Raw genomic sequence first — 13,846 nt, forward strand, 5'->3', positions numbered from 1 at the left:
TTTTCCTAAGTCTAAAACCACTCCGAAGCCTATCCGAAACTCACCCGAGCTCGGGGCTCCAAACCAAACATGCACACAAGTCCAAAAATATCATACGAACTCGTTCGCGCAACCAAAACACCAAAATAACACCTAGAACTACAAATCGGACACCAAAATGAATGAAATTTTCAATGAAACTTAATAACATGCAACTTTTCAGTCGGACATCCGAATCACGTCAAATCAACTCCGTTTTGCACCAAATTTTGCAGACAAGTCATAAAAACAGTAAGTGAACCTATACCAAGTTCAGGAACTAGAATCCGGACCCGATAGCAACAAAGTCAAACAACGCTCAAACTTGGAATTTCTTTAAGCCTTTAAACTTCTAGTTTTCAACAAATGGCGATAATTCAAGCTAGGGACTTCCGAATTCGTTTTCGGGCATACGCCCAAGTTTCAAATCACGATACGGACCCACTGAAACCGTCAAAACACTGATTCGGGCATGTTTGCTCAAAATATTGACCGAAGTCAACTCAAATGAGTTTTAAGGGCGATTTCACATTTTTATTGGTTTTTCACATAGAAACCTTCCGGAAAAGGACACGGACTGCGCATGCAAATCGAGGAAGGCTAAATGGAGCTATTCGGAGTTTCAAAACACAGAATTGAAGGTTAAAACTATAAATGACATATCGGGTCATCACAACTGGCCAACACTCTGCCCCATACAACATAGTCGGTCTAACCACTGCTCTGTAGAACTTACCTTTAAGTTTTGGTGGCACATTCTTATCACACAAAATACCAAAAGCGAGCCTCCATTTCATCTACCCCGCCCCAATACAATGTGTAACATCCTCGTCGATCTCCCATTCCCTTGAATAACTGACCCAAGGTATTTAAAACTTTCTATCCAAGGGATGACTTGAGAATCAAGTCTCACGTCTTCATCCACTACTGTTGCGGCCAAACACACACGCAAGTATACGCGGTCGTCAAGTAATAAAGTGACTAAAAGTCGGATGTCGATCCCACGAGGACTTGTGATTAACTATTAACTAAATTAGACTATCCTAATTATCTAAACAAGAATTAAACCTAGAAATATTTGATTCTAAACTAATTAAAATAAACAAAAACAAATAATGAACTTTGGACAGTGAAAGAGCATATTTTTATGATATCAATGTAATGAAAACGATCTAGGGTTATGGGCTACTAACATTCCTATTCTATTCTTCAATTGAATTGACTAACCAATTTATCTAGTTTATTGGTTGACAGGGTTAATATTGCTCATAAGAATCTGTCGAGTTCTTACTCGCCTATTCAAGCTAACCTAACTCCTATATGTCTATGGAATTAGAATCAACAAGAACGCATTTATAATTCCTGTAAATCAACCAAGCAAGGCAATTAGGTATATGTCTATCCTAACCGCGAATCCGTTCCCCGAGGCTCAGGTTCAAGAACTTGCTCTACTCAATCCTATATGCAATCTAGAATTCCCACTTTCGAGTTCAACTCTAGATTCTTCAATTGGTGATCAAGCAATCAAATAATTAAGTGCAGGATTGAATAAATAAACTAATATGATAAACTAAGAAATAAAAATCAATATCCGAATAACAATAGTCATGAAAGAACCACAAACCTAGAACGTGAAGCTTAGCTCCACATAGACATGGTAGCAAAACAACAAATCATACAAAGAAACATAAAAAGACTAAGTTGGTGGAAGAAAAGATGAAACCCGGCCTCCACGGCGGCTCTGTGCTCTTCCTTCGTCAAAAATTGCTCTAAAAAACGTTCTCCTATGTATATATACCAAGTAGGGTTAGGCCCAAACAATTATACCTTCTCCAATGTGAAAAAGGACACTTTTCCCGGGCTTAACTAGCGCTGCAGCACATTTGACCACGCATCTGGGCGCGCTAATTGGCTGAGTTTCTGTTTCTGGGCGCGCTAAAACTAGCGCGGCCGCGAATCTGGGCGCACACTTTTCACCCTGTTTCGTTCCGAACTTGAAAAAACGTAAAACATGAAAGTTGTAGCCCTTTGAGTTAGCTTTCCAACCGTATATTGTGGAGCCAAAATGGAGTTCTGAGCGAAAAGTTATGTCTATTTTACTAGAAAGTGCGCAATCTGCCTACTGGAGTCTTCGTTCGCTCTAACCATCATCCGTTGACCCCCAAACGCGATCCCGGCTTAATTCCTTGAACTTTTAATCAAACTTTAAAGCTCCAAATCGTTTGAATTCATTCAATAACATCCACATAGCTCGGAATCACTCCTACAAGGCATAAAACATACAGTTAGTGTAAAATAGTAGCGATTAAAGCGCAAACTCAACTAAAGTGCTGTAAATTAGAGTGTAATAATCGACTAAAATACGCAATTATAGCCTATCATCAACTACCTGAGTCGCACCACTGAACTTGTACTCCAAGTAGTCTTTCTTAGTCCTGCTCAATTAGAAATGAGAGCTTTTCTTTAATTAGAAAGTATAAGTTAAGACGTTACTTTCGTGTTCTTGGTATTTCATTTTTAGCTCTTTGAAAATGCATTTAAATAGTTAAGGCCAATCAACCTGGCAATACATATTTGACACACTAACATGATGTATATGTAAAAGCAAGTAATCTGTATTGTTGAAAAGGGATGTTTCTTTTTCCCTTTTCTCCTTTTTTTTGGGTTTACTTTTATCAGTTTAATTTGCAAACTATTACAAATTCTAAAATACGCTTAGTAGCTGCTCTAACATGCATGGGTGAAGCCACATGACAAGGGTGGTCAATTGACCACGCTTTGTCGAAAAATTACACTGTGTATATAGGTAAAATTATATTACGTTATTTTAGAGGTATATAACACATATTGAACACCCTTTGTCGAGAATTGTTTTCACTTCTTTAAAATTTGAACACCCCTGGAGAAATTCCTAGCTTCCCCACTGCTAACATGTAAATAAAAATCAAAGATTCTAGTCTGTTAAAGAACATTAGATAATGGAGCAAATGAAGACCAAGAATCAAAGGATTTCATCATCAAAGTGGATAAACTCTTTTACTTTACGAGTCAACATAAAGATGTGTATATGGGGCATATAATGCCCAAATTTCAGTACAGAATACAGTTTAAATAAAGCCCTCTACATCCACACAACTGCGGTTTATCAAATGTATAAGGAAGAAAAGAGATAAAGAGGGCCAAAAGCAATGGCTGTTAGAAATATATATAGTCAGAAAATGCATTCCTCAATTTCCTCAATATCATATGATATTCAAGGTTTCATTAAAGTTTTCTTTATATAATTCAGAATTTCATCCGCATCAACTCTCCATGCAACTGAAACTGGGGAACACTCTGTCCACGGATTGTTTGTATTCCACCTACACAAGATATATCGTTATAATCCAACAAAGAATGGAGTTGGATTCTAAGATTTGCATGAATTGATCAGTTGAAAGTACTTACTTCTTTAGTCCTTTGTCCAAGCCTGTGTCTCAACCCTTATAACGCCTTTCTTGTACGAGAAGAGGTCAGGTCTAAGTAGTGCCACAAAAATGACAGGATCGTGAAGAAAATTTGCTCAGAATTGTTACAGCGAGGTATCGAGTAACAAAGGGTCAAGAAAGAAACTGAGGGAAGGTGGGTTAAGAACATATTGCGCGTCCAAAAACAATGTAAGAAGCAACAACAATATCAACAAACCCAGTGTAATCCCACAAGTCGGGTCTGAGAAGGGTAATGTGTGTACCTTGTGAAGGTAGAGAGGTTGCTTCCGATAGACTCACGGTTCAAGAAACGGTGACAAGGAAATGTAAGAATAGAAGACGAGTACCATAAAAGCCATCTGACTTTACATGAAAATCTCGGTAAAATTTGCACATGTTGCACAAAAATTTAGCATGTTTTCCTTCGGATTGCCTCAGTTCTTCAAGGTCAGCATCTGAAACAAGAAAAAAGGAAAATATGAAGTCTGAACTGAAAACTGAAATACATCTACACTTAAAGGTGGAAAACAAGAAGAGTTTGGAAAATCTCAGTCCTAAACAAACGGTTACCTGTCATTTTGACATGCGGGGTAATGTTGATACCAACATCATCAATATTTGCTCCTGAGGTAAACACAATATCTGCAGCCTCTGGATCCCCATATATCTGCATTGTCGGGACACTTTCTAAATGAGATAATCAAATAATACAAATGTTTCTGATGGCACAGATATAAACATGATCAGTAGGCAGATACTAATTACACTTTCTCGCATTCTGATTCTGTAGTTTACTATACATGATTATATGCCAAAAGCATTGATCATAAACTCTCTCGAGAAATCGAGACATAGCAAAGAGACAACCGATAATCCAACAAGTATTCTCCAAATATAATGCCTAAAGTTATTCTAAAATATAAGGAAAACACTGTCTGACAGTAGTTACGGTACTAAACTATCAATGAGAGGGCAGCCGGTGCACTAAGCTCTCACTATGTGCGGGGTCCGGAGAAGGGCCGGACCACAAGGGTATATTGTATGCAGCTTTATCCTGCATTTCTGCAAGAGGTAATTTTCACGGCTCGACCTTTTGGCCTCTTGGTCATATGGCAAAAACTTTACAAATTACGCCAAGGCTCCCCTTGTACGCAGCCTTACCCTGCATTTCTGCAAGAGGCTGTTTGCACGGTTCAAACCCGTGACCTCCTAGTCACAAGGTAGCAATTTTTTCGGTTATTCCAAGGCTCCCGTTGTACGCAGCCTTACCCTGCATTTATGCAAGAGACCATTTCCACGGCTCGAACGAGCGACCTCATGGTCACATGGCAGTAACTTTACCAGTTACGCCAAGGCTCCGATGAGCTTAAGAAAAAAAAAAGTTTTAAATAGTCCTATGAATAGGGGTTCAAACAACTATGAGATATGCTGACATGTTTTGCACATTGTCAATATCAATTTGAAGTCAAACGGATTAATGTGAAGTCAAACCAAAGGGGAAAGAAGATTACGCACATTTGCTTCTGCAGCACGATTAAAATTTCCCAAAGCAAAGAAGGAACCACCAAGTATTACCACCCTCTTCACCTTGCTTGCAAAGGTTGAGTCCCTTTTAACAGCCTAAACAGAAATATAACAACTAAAATGTTGCAAACGAAAAGCAATAAAACCTCAAAGATTTCTAATTTTTTGAGATACAACTCACCAAAGCCAGATTAGTCAGTGGTCCTAGTGCAAGTATAGATACTTCAGCAGGATATTCGGATACTTTCCCGACAAGAAATTCGGATGCAGATTTCTCAATTTTCTTAGAATTTGGAGCCGGTAAGCGTAAGTTGCCTAAACCGTCTGAACCATGAACAAAGTCCGCATGCAACATGTGGCTCCCCTCTCTGTATAATAATTAATATCCAAGTCAGGTGATAGCGCACTTGAGAAATATGGATCAGAAATGAACGCGGGATGCTTTGTGCACCGGATACAAAGAACTAACTGGCCAAGCAAATAATGATCATAGCAGGAAAGATAAGCATAGAATTATAATTGCATATTTCCCTAGCAACCTGAAATATGGTTAAGCTTTTGTAATTATACATAAACCTAATTACCTTCAAACATTCAGGGCTACCCTCTGCCACTGGGATATCTGGATATCCTGCAGTCTCACACTATCCCTTTGCAAATTAAAAAGGTGACTGATCAAGATGTTGTTCTGAAGACATGAAAATGCTTAAATTCTGGATTAATGAAAACACATACCAAAATTAATGCATTTCTTGTAGCATCTTTTGTAGTAGCATTTCCAAATATGGTAGTTAAGCCTAAGATCTCAACTTCTGGAGTTTGGAATGCCATTAATATTGCCACGCAGTCATCTACATACCAACAAAACTCCACCCGCTGATTATCTTACAGGATAGCAAAGAGGAGAGTATCTTGAAAGTTTATCTGAATTCAGGTATATTTTATACAACAATAACAGCAGATTTAGTGTGATCCCACAAATGGCGTCTGGGGAAGGTAATGTATTCGCAGACCTTATCCATACCTTTAATAAGGCAAAGAGGATGTTTCCGGAAGACCCTCGGCTCAGAAAGATTTTGGGAAAATTCAGGTATCTTTTATGATATTAAAAAGGCATATAGTTTCAGTTTTTTCTATAATGAACTGTGTACATTTTCTACATTTCAGAGCGTTGTTTGGGTCAACAAGAAAGAGCTCTTCAAATTTCCCACATTGATGCTCTCAAAAATGTTTCTTCCAAATTAAGAAAATCATCAAGAAAGGAACTCTCAAAATTTAAGAAGCATAAGGTAACAAACTCCTACCTTATAGTTATGTATAAGAAAATAATGCTAGCAAACTCTAATAGACAAACTAGTGGGCAGAATTACATCCTGGACAGCCAAATTATTATCATATGCAGGGAGGCTTCAACTCATTAAGAGTGTTCTGTTCTCCATCCAAATCTACTGGGCTGAGATATTCATGCTTCCAAAGAAGATTACAAAGCTGATTGAGGCAATCTGTAGAAGCTTCTTATGGACAGGGGACAACAATGTTTCAAAGAAAGCACTACTAGCTTGGGAGAAAGTTTGTTAACCTAAATCAGCAGGAGGGTTTAATGTAATGAATATTAGGCTATGGAACAAAGCAGCGGTAAGCAAGCAATTCTGGAACCTATGCAAGGAGAAGAACAAGCTATGGATGTTGGTATTACTGTGTTCAAAATCAGAAAATCAGAGAAGCGGAGAAACATGCATTTGATAAACAAATTAGAAAAATAATTTTGAGCCCACAAGTTGCTTGTGTGTCTTTAAGGAATTTAATCCTCTCACTGTTGCCCAAGGTTTTGGATTAATTCCTCCCAGGGTAGAACGGAATAACTATTCTGTAATATTGGCAATAGAAATTACAGTTTCAGCGAACTCACAGATGGAGCAAATCACACTTGACACTCATGTATATTTGAAAATAATGCAACAATATAGAAAAGAGGGGAGAAATTTCAGATTTTTCAGTGGTGGAAAATGAGGCTAAGTCTCTCTATTTATAGACAATGAAAGGGTGAGATGAAGAGGTGCAAACCAAGAGGTGCCTCTTCTATTTCCCATTCACACCCCTTACTAAAAGGGTGAGCTGAAGAGGTGCAATCCAAGAGGTGCCTCTTCTATTTCTCATTCACACCCCTTAATAAAAAACGCAACAAACCTCCACATGAATGGGGAATGACATATGTTTAAAAACATGCATGAAAATACTGTCTGATTTGCAAGTAAGGATTAATCACGTCTGGATAAGTAGGTTTTCCTTTGAACTTTCTGTAGTGAACTTATGTCGGATATACTCGGTCAATCGGTAGATTTGATATCTTTGAACCATCGAACTTTGGTTTATACATAGACAACCATAAGTCACACAATCAACCCTTAACCGTCTTTGGTTCTCATTGTTGTGTTCGTTTTAGCCATGAACACCACCTGGTTAATAAGTGCGTAGAGAACTGGCCTTACAGAATTCTCCTTGAAGCGGCTTACACTTCACACTTACATAGTTGATTCCTAAACGTGATATCCGTAGATACACTATTTGATATACCCCGTATCAAACTTAGAAACCATTAAAAAGCCTTAACGCTTTATCCTTGGTACTAAACATTGTCTCATCACGAGAATGGACCAAAAAGAAATTTGATTTGACAATGTTGAACCGTCACTAATGACTTTGCTTGATCTCCTTGAACCTAGATCTTGGGATCTCCAGTCTTCTAGGTAGAGTTACCGCCACAGTGACTTGTCCTCGGCCATAGTCACATTCCCTTTTTTGATTTCTCAACCGCCTCTCTAGGTAGGCCTTTTGTAAGCTGATCCGATACATTATCTTTTGACTTTACATAGTCAATTGTGATAATTCCACTAGAGAGTAGTTGTCTAACAGTATTATGCCTTAGTCGAATGTGACGAGATTTTCCATTATACATAACGCTCCCAGCCCTTCCTATTGTTGTTTGACTGTCGCAATGTATGCATACAGGTGCCACAGGTTTGGGCCAAAATAGAATGCCTTCTAAGAAATTCCGGAGCCATTCAGCTTCTTCACCGGCCTTGTCTAAAGCTATAAACTCAGACTCCATTGTAGAGCGGTCAATGCACATTTGTTTGGACGATGTCCAAGGCATCGCTCCTCCACCGACTGTTTAGAATCAATTGAACCGGTAATCTAATTTGCATCACTATACCCCTCTATTATCGCAGGATACTTATTATAGTGCAAAGCATAATTGGAGTATATTTCAAATAGTTCAAAACTCGTTTCATTGTCATGAAAGTTCAACGCAAACTTTCTTATGTCGTAGACTGGAATAGTATATTATAACAACATCTGGAATGATTTTCATCAGTTGTGGTCACAACCTTTTAATACAAAACACATTTCGCAATCACTCCACCATTTTCAAATAATTGTATGATATATATTCAATACGTCTATATGATATGCATGTTATAGCACTTTCATTCACGGAACTAATCCAACTTGCAATGAATTTTGGCCATGTTTATCGGTTGGTTCACCTCATTATAGACCAACCTATTAATACATTTGTTCATGAATGGTCTTGTCCATACAAAAACATACATACGTATCTTTCTATGAAAAGTCACGACCTTCGAAGTGACATCCTTTCATAAAAGAACTAAATAATATAAATTTTCCAAGAAAGAAATAATCTTTCGAGAAAGGAACATGACCAACTTCCGAATTTGTAGTTTCATCAACTAGTCTTTACTAAGACTGAACAACTGATGAATCCACCGACTACGATATCAATATCCACTAAAGATTTGTGGCATCCAAAAAGTATATCATGCAGTTCTTCTAAATAATATAGACATCAAGTCTAACATTAGCTTTTGTTATGCATAAGCTAAAAGCCCCCACATTTTAAATATTTCATGTGCCCTTTCTATCAACATATCCTCCACATATAATCAATAATGACTATATGATTTGAAGCATTCTTAACGTAAATACATTTGTTTACACTCATTAATTTTGAAACTATTTGACAATATCATTTGGTCAAATTGTGCATGCCAATATTTGTGTGCTTGTTTTAGTCCGTAAATGACTTAACAAGTCGACACACCTTCTTTCTTTTTCAGGAACCACGAACCCTTCAGGTTGTTTTATATAAATTTCTTCCTCCATATCTCCATTTAAGAAGGTTGTCTTTACGTCCATCTGATGGATTTCAAGGCCATACTCGCGGCTAACGCTATTACCATCCGAATAGATGTAATTCTCGTTACCGGTGAGTATGTGTCAAAGTAATCAAGACCTTCTCGTTTTCTAAATCATTTGTCAACTGATCTTACCTTATATTTGTCAATAGTACCATCAACTTTCATTTCCCTTATGAAAATCCATCCACTTAGAACACAAAGGTTTATTTTCTGGAGGAAGATCAACCAATTCCCAAGTGTGATTACTTAATATGGATTTTATCTCATTATTGACTGCCTCTTTCCAATATTGTGCTTCTGGGGAAGACAATATTTCTTTAAACGTTTTAGGCTCATTTTCTAACAAGAATGTCAGAAAATTTGGTCCAAAGAAAGTAGTTATCCTTTGACGTTCACTACGTCTTGGATTTTCCTAATTCAACGTACTTTCCTTTGCTTCTTCCCGAGTTCGCTTAGATATTTCACTAGACGACTCACATTCCTTTTTATACGGATAAATGTTCTCAAATAATTCAGCATTATCTGATTCGATTACCGTATTATTATGAATAATGTCGGGATTTTCTGATTTATGAATCAGAAAGATATGCCTTACTATTTGTTGCATATCTTAAGAAAATGGAATCAACGGTTTTTGATCCGATTTTATCCTTTTGGGTTTAAGAACTTGCACTTTACCCAAATACCCTCCCACAGTTGAAAATATTTCAAGTTGGATTTTCTTCCTTTCCATTTTTCATATAGAATGGATTGTGTCTTGCTTTAGGGAACGCGAATGAGTATTCGGTTAGCTGTAAGAATAGCTTCCCCCCACAAGTTTTGGGTAAATCAGAGCTTGTCAACTAGGCATTCATCCTCTCCTTTGACGTTCTATTCTTTCTCTCCGCAATTATATTAAATTACGGTGACTAAGGAGCGGTCGTTTGGTGAATAATTTCATATTCCAACCAAATTTCTTCAAAAAGAGATTCATATTCGACGCCCCTATTACGTTGTTGAGCCAACCACAAGAATTGTTGTTTGTGTTACAACAGAGCCAGAATTAATAAATGGTGAAGTTTTTAATCTTCAAACCAATCTGACCCATTCACAATTAATAAACGATGAAGTTTTTAATCTTCAAACCCAATAATAAATTGGAGTAGAAAATCACTAAGATTTTAATCTCCAAAACGAGTATAAAGTCACTTAGACTTTAACTTCCGGCAAATGAGCAGAAAGTCACGAAGACTTTAATCTCAACAAACGAGTAAAAAATCACGCAGATTTAACTCGAAGCAGGAGTAGAAAATCAAGAAGATTTTAGTCTCTAAAATCACGAGGATTTTATCTCTTCAAATGGTTTTCCAACTAAACCATTATAATATTTAAACATTTCAATAGTTTGATATATTATTCTTATCAAACTAACATATGTATATCTTTACATATACTATATATTCATGATCTCACGAATACTTTAAGTATTAGTGTAAGCCTCATGCTTACAACCTTAAACACTTTTTAGTTTCGAATTTTCTTTTGTAACGAAGACAAAAACAAAAATTATTCACAAATAAGGTATACATAAGCACAATTTTGTGCACACTTATTAGTAAAGATCGTGTGGCAATACAATTTATTAAAAAATTGTATCCAAACATTATGACTTTCCCGGTTTTGCAGTGTACACCCAACGTTACCATTATCATGTCAAGACATTTATGTGAATTGGAAATTATCATGGATTTCCACATGCTAACAGAACAATGAAACAAATTCAATAGACAAAATTTATTCGAACAACCACGACATTAGTTTCAACCACGACATTCCATTTTGGTTGAAAATCCCATTGAACCCACACCGGCTCCTTGCCACTGATCACTGATTCATGGACCATGAGATATTGGTTTTCCACGTCAATACAATTTTGATTATGCTTTAGCGATCTTCAAATACTTATATTTGTGAATCCAATGTTAGCCAAGGCAATACTTTTGCCTTGTCTTCAAATCATGTAATCAACCAGTGATTGCCACGGTTATATTTCAAAAATATTCTCATGTTAATCTACTGTTGAAGTGAACACACCATATATTGGAGAGAAAGTGCACGAATAGGAGAAAACTACACTTTCAATTCCATCACTTATTTCGTCTCTCTCAGCAGTAACAAACAAATATTACCACACTGGTTCTCTTCTTTATCAACCGATTTTCATTAAATTCCTTAAGATTGTTGGTATTACTGTGTTCAAAATCAGAAAATCAGAGAAGCGGAGAAACATGTATTTGATAAACAAAATAGAAAAATAATTCCGAGCCCACAAGTTGCTTGTGTGTCCTTAAGGAATTTAATCCCCTCACTGTTGCCCAAGGTTTTGGATTAATTCCTCACCGGGTAGAACGGAATAACTATTCTGTAATACTGGCAATCGAAATTACAGAATTTCAGCAAACTCAACAGACGGAGCAAATCACACTTGACACTTATGTATATTTGAAAATAATGCAACAATATAGAAAAGAGGAGAGAAATTTCAGATTTTCCAGTGGTGGAAAATGAGGCTAAGCCTCTCTATTTATAGACAATGAAATGGTGAGATGAAGAGGTGCAAACCAAGAGGTGCCTCTTCTATTTCCCATTCACACCCCTTAATAAAAGGGTGAGATGAAGAGGTGCAATCCAAGAGGTGCCTCTTCTATTTCTCATTCACACCCCTTAATAAAAAAACGCAACAATGGATACACTGGGTATACTGCTATTACATAAAGGCTAAACATATCAGGGAAGTACAACTGAACCAAGCATCGTAGATCATGAGAAAGATTGTGAAAGCCAGAGAAACTTTTGAGGCAGTAGGATACAACTATGAAGATATAAGGCAGATGCATGACTATTCTATCAAGCATATATATCATAAACTGCGAGGTGACTTTAGCAAAGTGAGCTGGAGAAAACTGGTATGTAACAACGCAGGGTGTTCTAGGTGGATATTCATGCTAACTCTGGTGGCAAATGGTAGGCTATACACAAAGCATAGATTGTTAAAGTGGGGAATTCAAACTCATCAAACATGTCTGTTGTGCAAACAGGCAGATGAGTCTATACAACATCTATTTTTTGAGTGCCAATATGCAGCGGAGCTATGGAAGAGGATGCTCAAATGGCAACGCATTAACAGAAACATATATGGTTGGTCAGAGGAAGTAAAATGGGCAGAAAACTGGACAAGAAGTAGGAATGCAAGAACAGAACTATTCAAGATGGTATTAGCAGGATGTGTTTATTATGTTTGGCAGGAAAGGGATGCTAGACTATTTCAAGATAAAGCGAGCAACTGGGAGATAATTGGCAAGCTAATTGTACAAGAAGTACATTGTCGAAGCAACAAGGAAGTAGGAAAAGCTCTAAGTAAACTGGATCATTATCCAATGTAATAAATAGAGGTAATAGAAAACTAACAGTAAGAAGTATAAGGGGGGAGGAAGTATAGGAAGCATAGGAATATATGTAAGGGTTTTTTTTTTTATTTGGTTGTAAATATTTTCCCTGGTATATAAAAGTTTAATTACAAAAAAAATAAAACAATGCTAGCAAACAAGAAATTCTCCTAACTTATTAGTATCAAACAATTACACAAATCATAAACAACAATTAGTCAAAAGAGTAACAACAGTGATGTACTCATAAGATGCCATTTTTCCTACTCAACTTCAGATTATCATCCCTATTTTTCTTTCTTCCTTTTAGATTGGACCCATATATATAGTATATCAAACGCTCTCTGTCTCATAGCACTTTTAACAAAAGAGAACAATAGTCAGATCTCCTAGGATACAGTAACTGTAACTGAAGCACAGAACATTAAAACACACAAATAAAGACACTGCATTCATATAAAAAACCCTATAAGTATAAAAATACCTGTTTTTTTATGAAGGTGTTATTCAGGTCTAACTTGCGTGCAGCTTAATTAATCTACTGGGCACTTGTTACAATCGTTCAGTAAATCTATCAACCAGACTATAGCAGACGGGCTCATACTAAATGTGGTAGAGGTACATACTAAGAAATGTCATCCTTCATTCAAGAAAATTGAAATCCAAATAGCAAAACAACAAAAATTAGCTCAGAAATGCTAAAGAACACAACTTTAAGCTAGAGGAAAATCTTACCAATGCCAGGATCAGTATCTATGATGATCTTTTCACGTTTTTTAGCAAAAAAATCGCTGTCAGCATTCGACATTATTGTCTAGGAAGCTCCACAGATGACCAAGAAGTTGAAATTTCTAGAAAATGAAGAAGCTTTTAGAAATGGTTAATAGTTAGTGCATTTAGAAAATGGAAGTGTAATAATCAAATGAACATCAAATTACAAACGTGTGAGTTAAGCTTAAAAAAAAAGGGGGTGTAATTGTATAGTCTGTAGGATTGCGTATATATGTTCATAACACGCAGCGGAAGATAATAACAATTCTAAGATCTTTTCGTGTTTAAAATTTATTTACATGTCAAAGATCGGATCTAAGACGTACCTGGTGAAGAGAGTCGTTTCAAAATTTTCTTTGATAGTGCGAAGACTCTATGTGTATCCAAACCGACCGATCTTGCTATGAACTCTTTGATCAAT

At 36.7% G+C, this 13,846-nt stretch overlaps 1 pseudogene; it reads right to left on the minus strand.

Moving 5' to 3' along the window:
* Nucleotides 1-3,152: 3,152 nt before the first annotated feature.
* LOC109221162 lies at nucleotides 3,153-13,462 on the minus strand (annotated as a pseudogene).
* Nucleotides 13,463-13,846: the final 384 nt, after the last annotated feature.

Source organism: Nicotiana attenuata, unplaced genomic scaffold (genome assembly GCF_001879085.1).
Source record: "Nicotiana attenuata strain UT unplaced genomic scaffold, NIATTr2, whole genome shotgun sequence".
NCBI classification, from domain to species: domain Eukaryota; kingdom Viridiplantae; phylum Streptophyta; class Magnoliopsida; order Solanales; family Solanaceae; genus Nicotiana; species Nicotiana attenuata.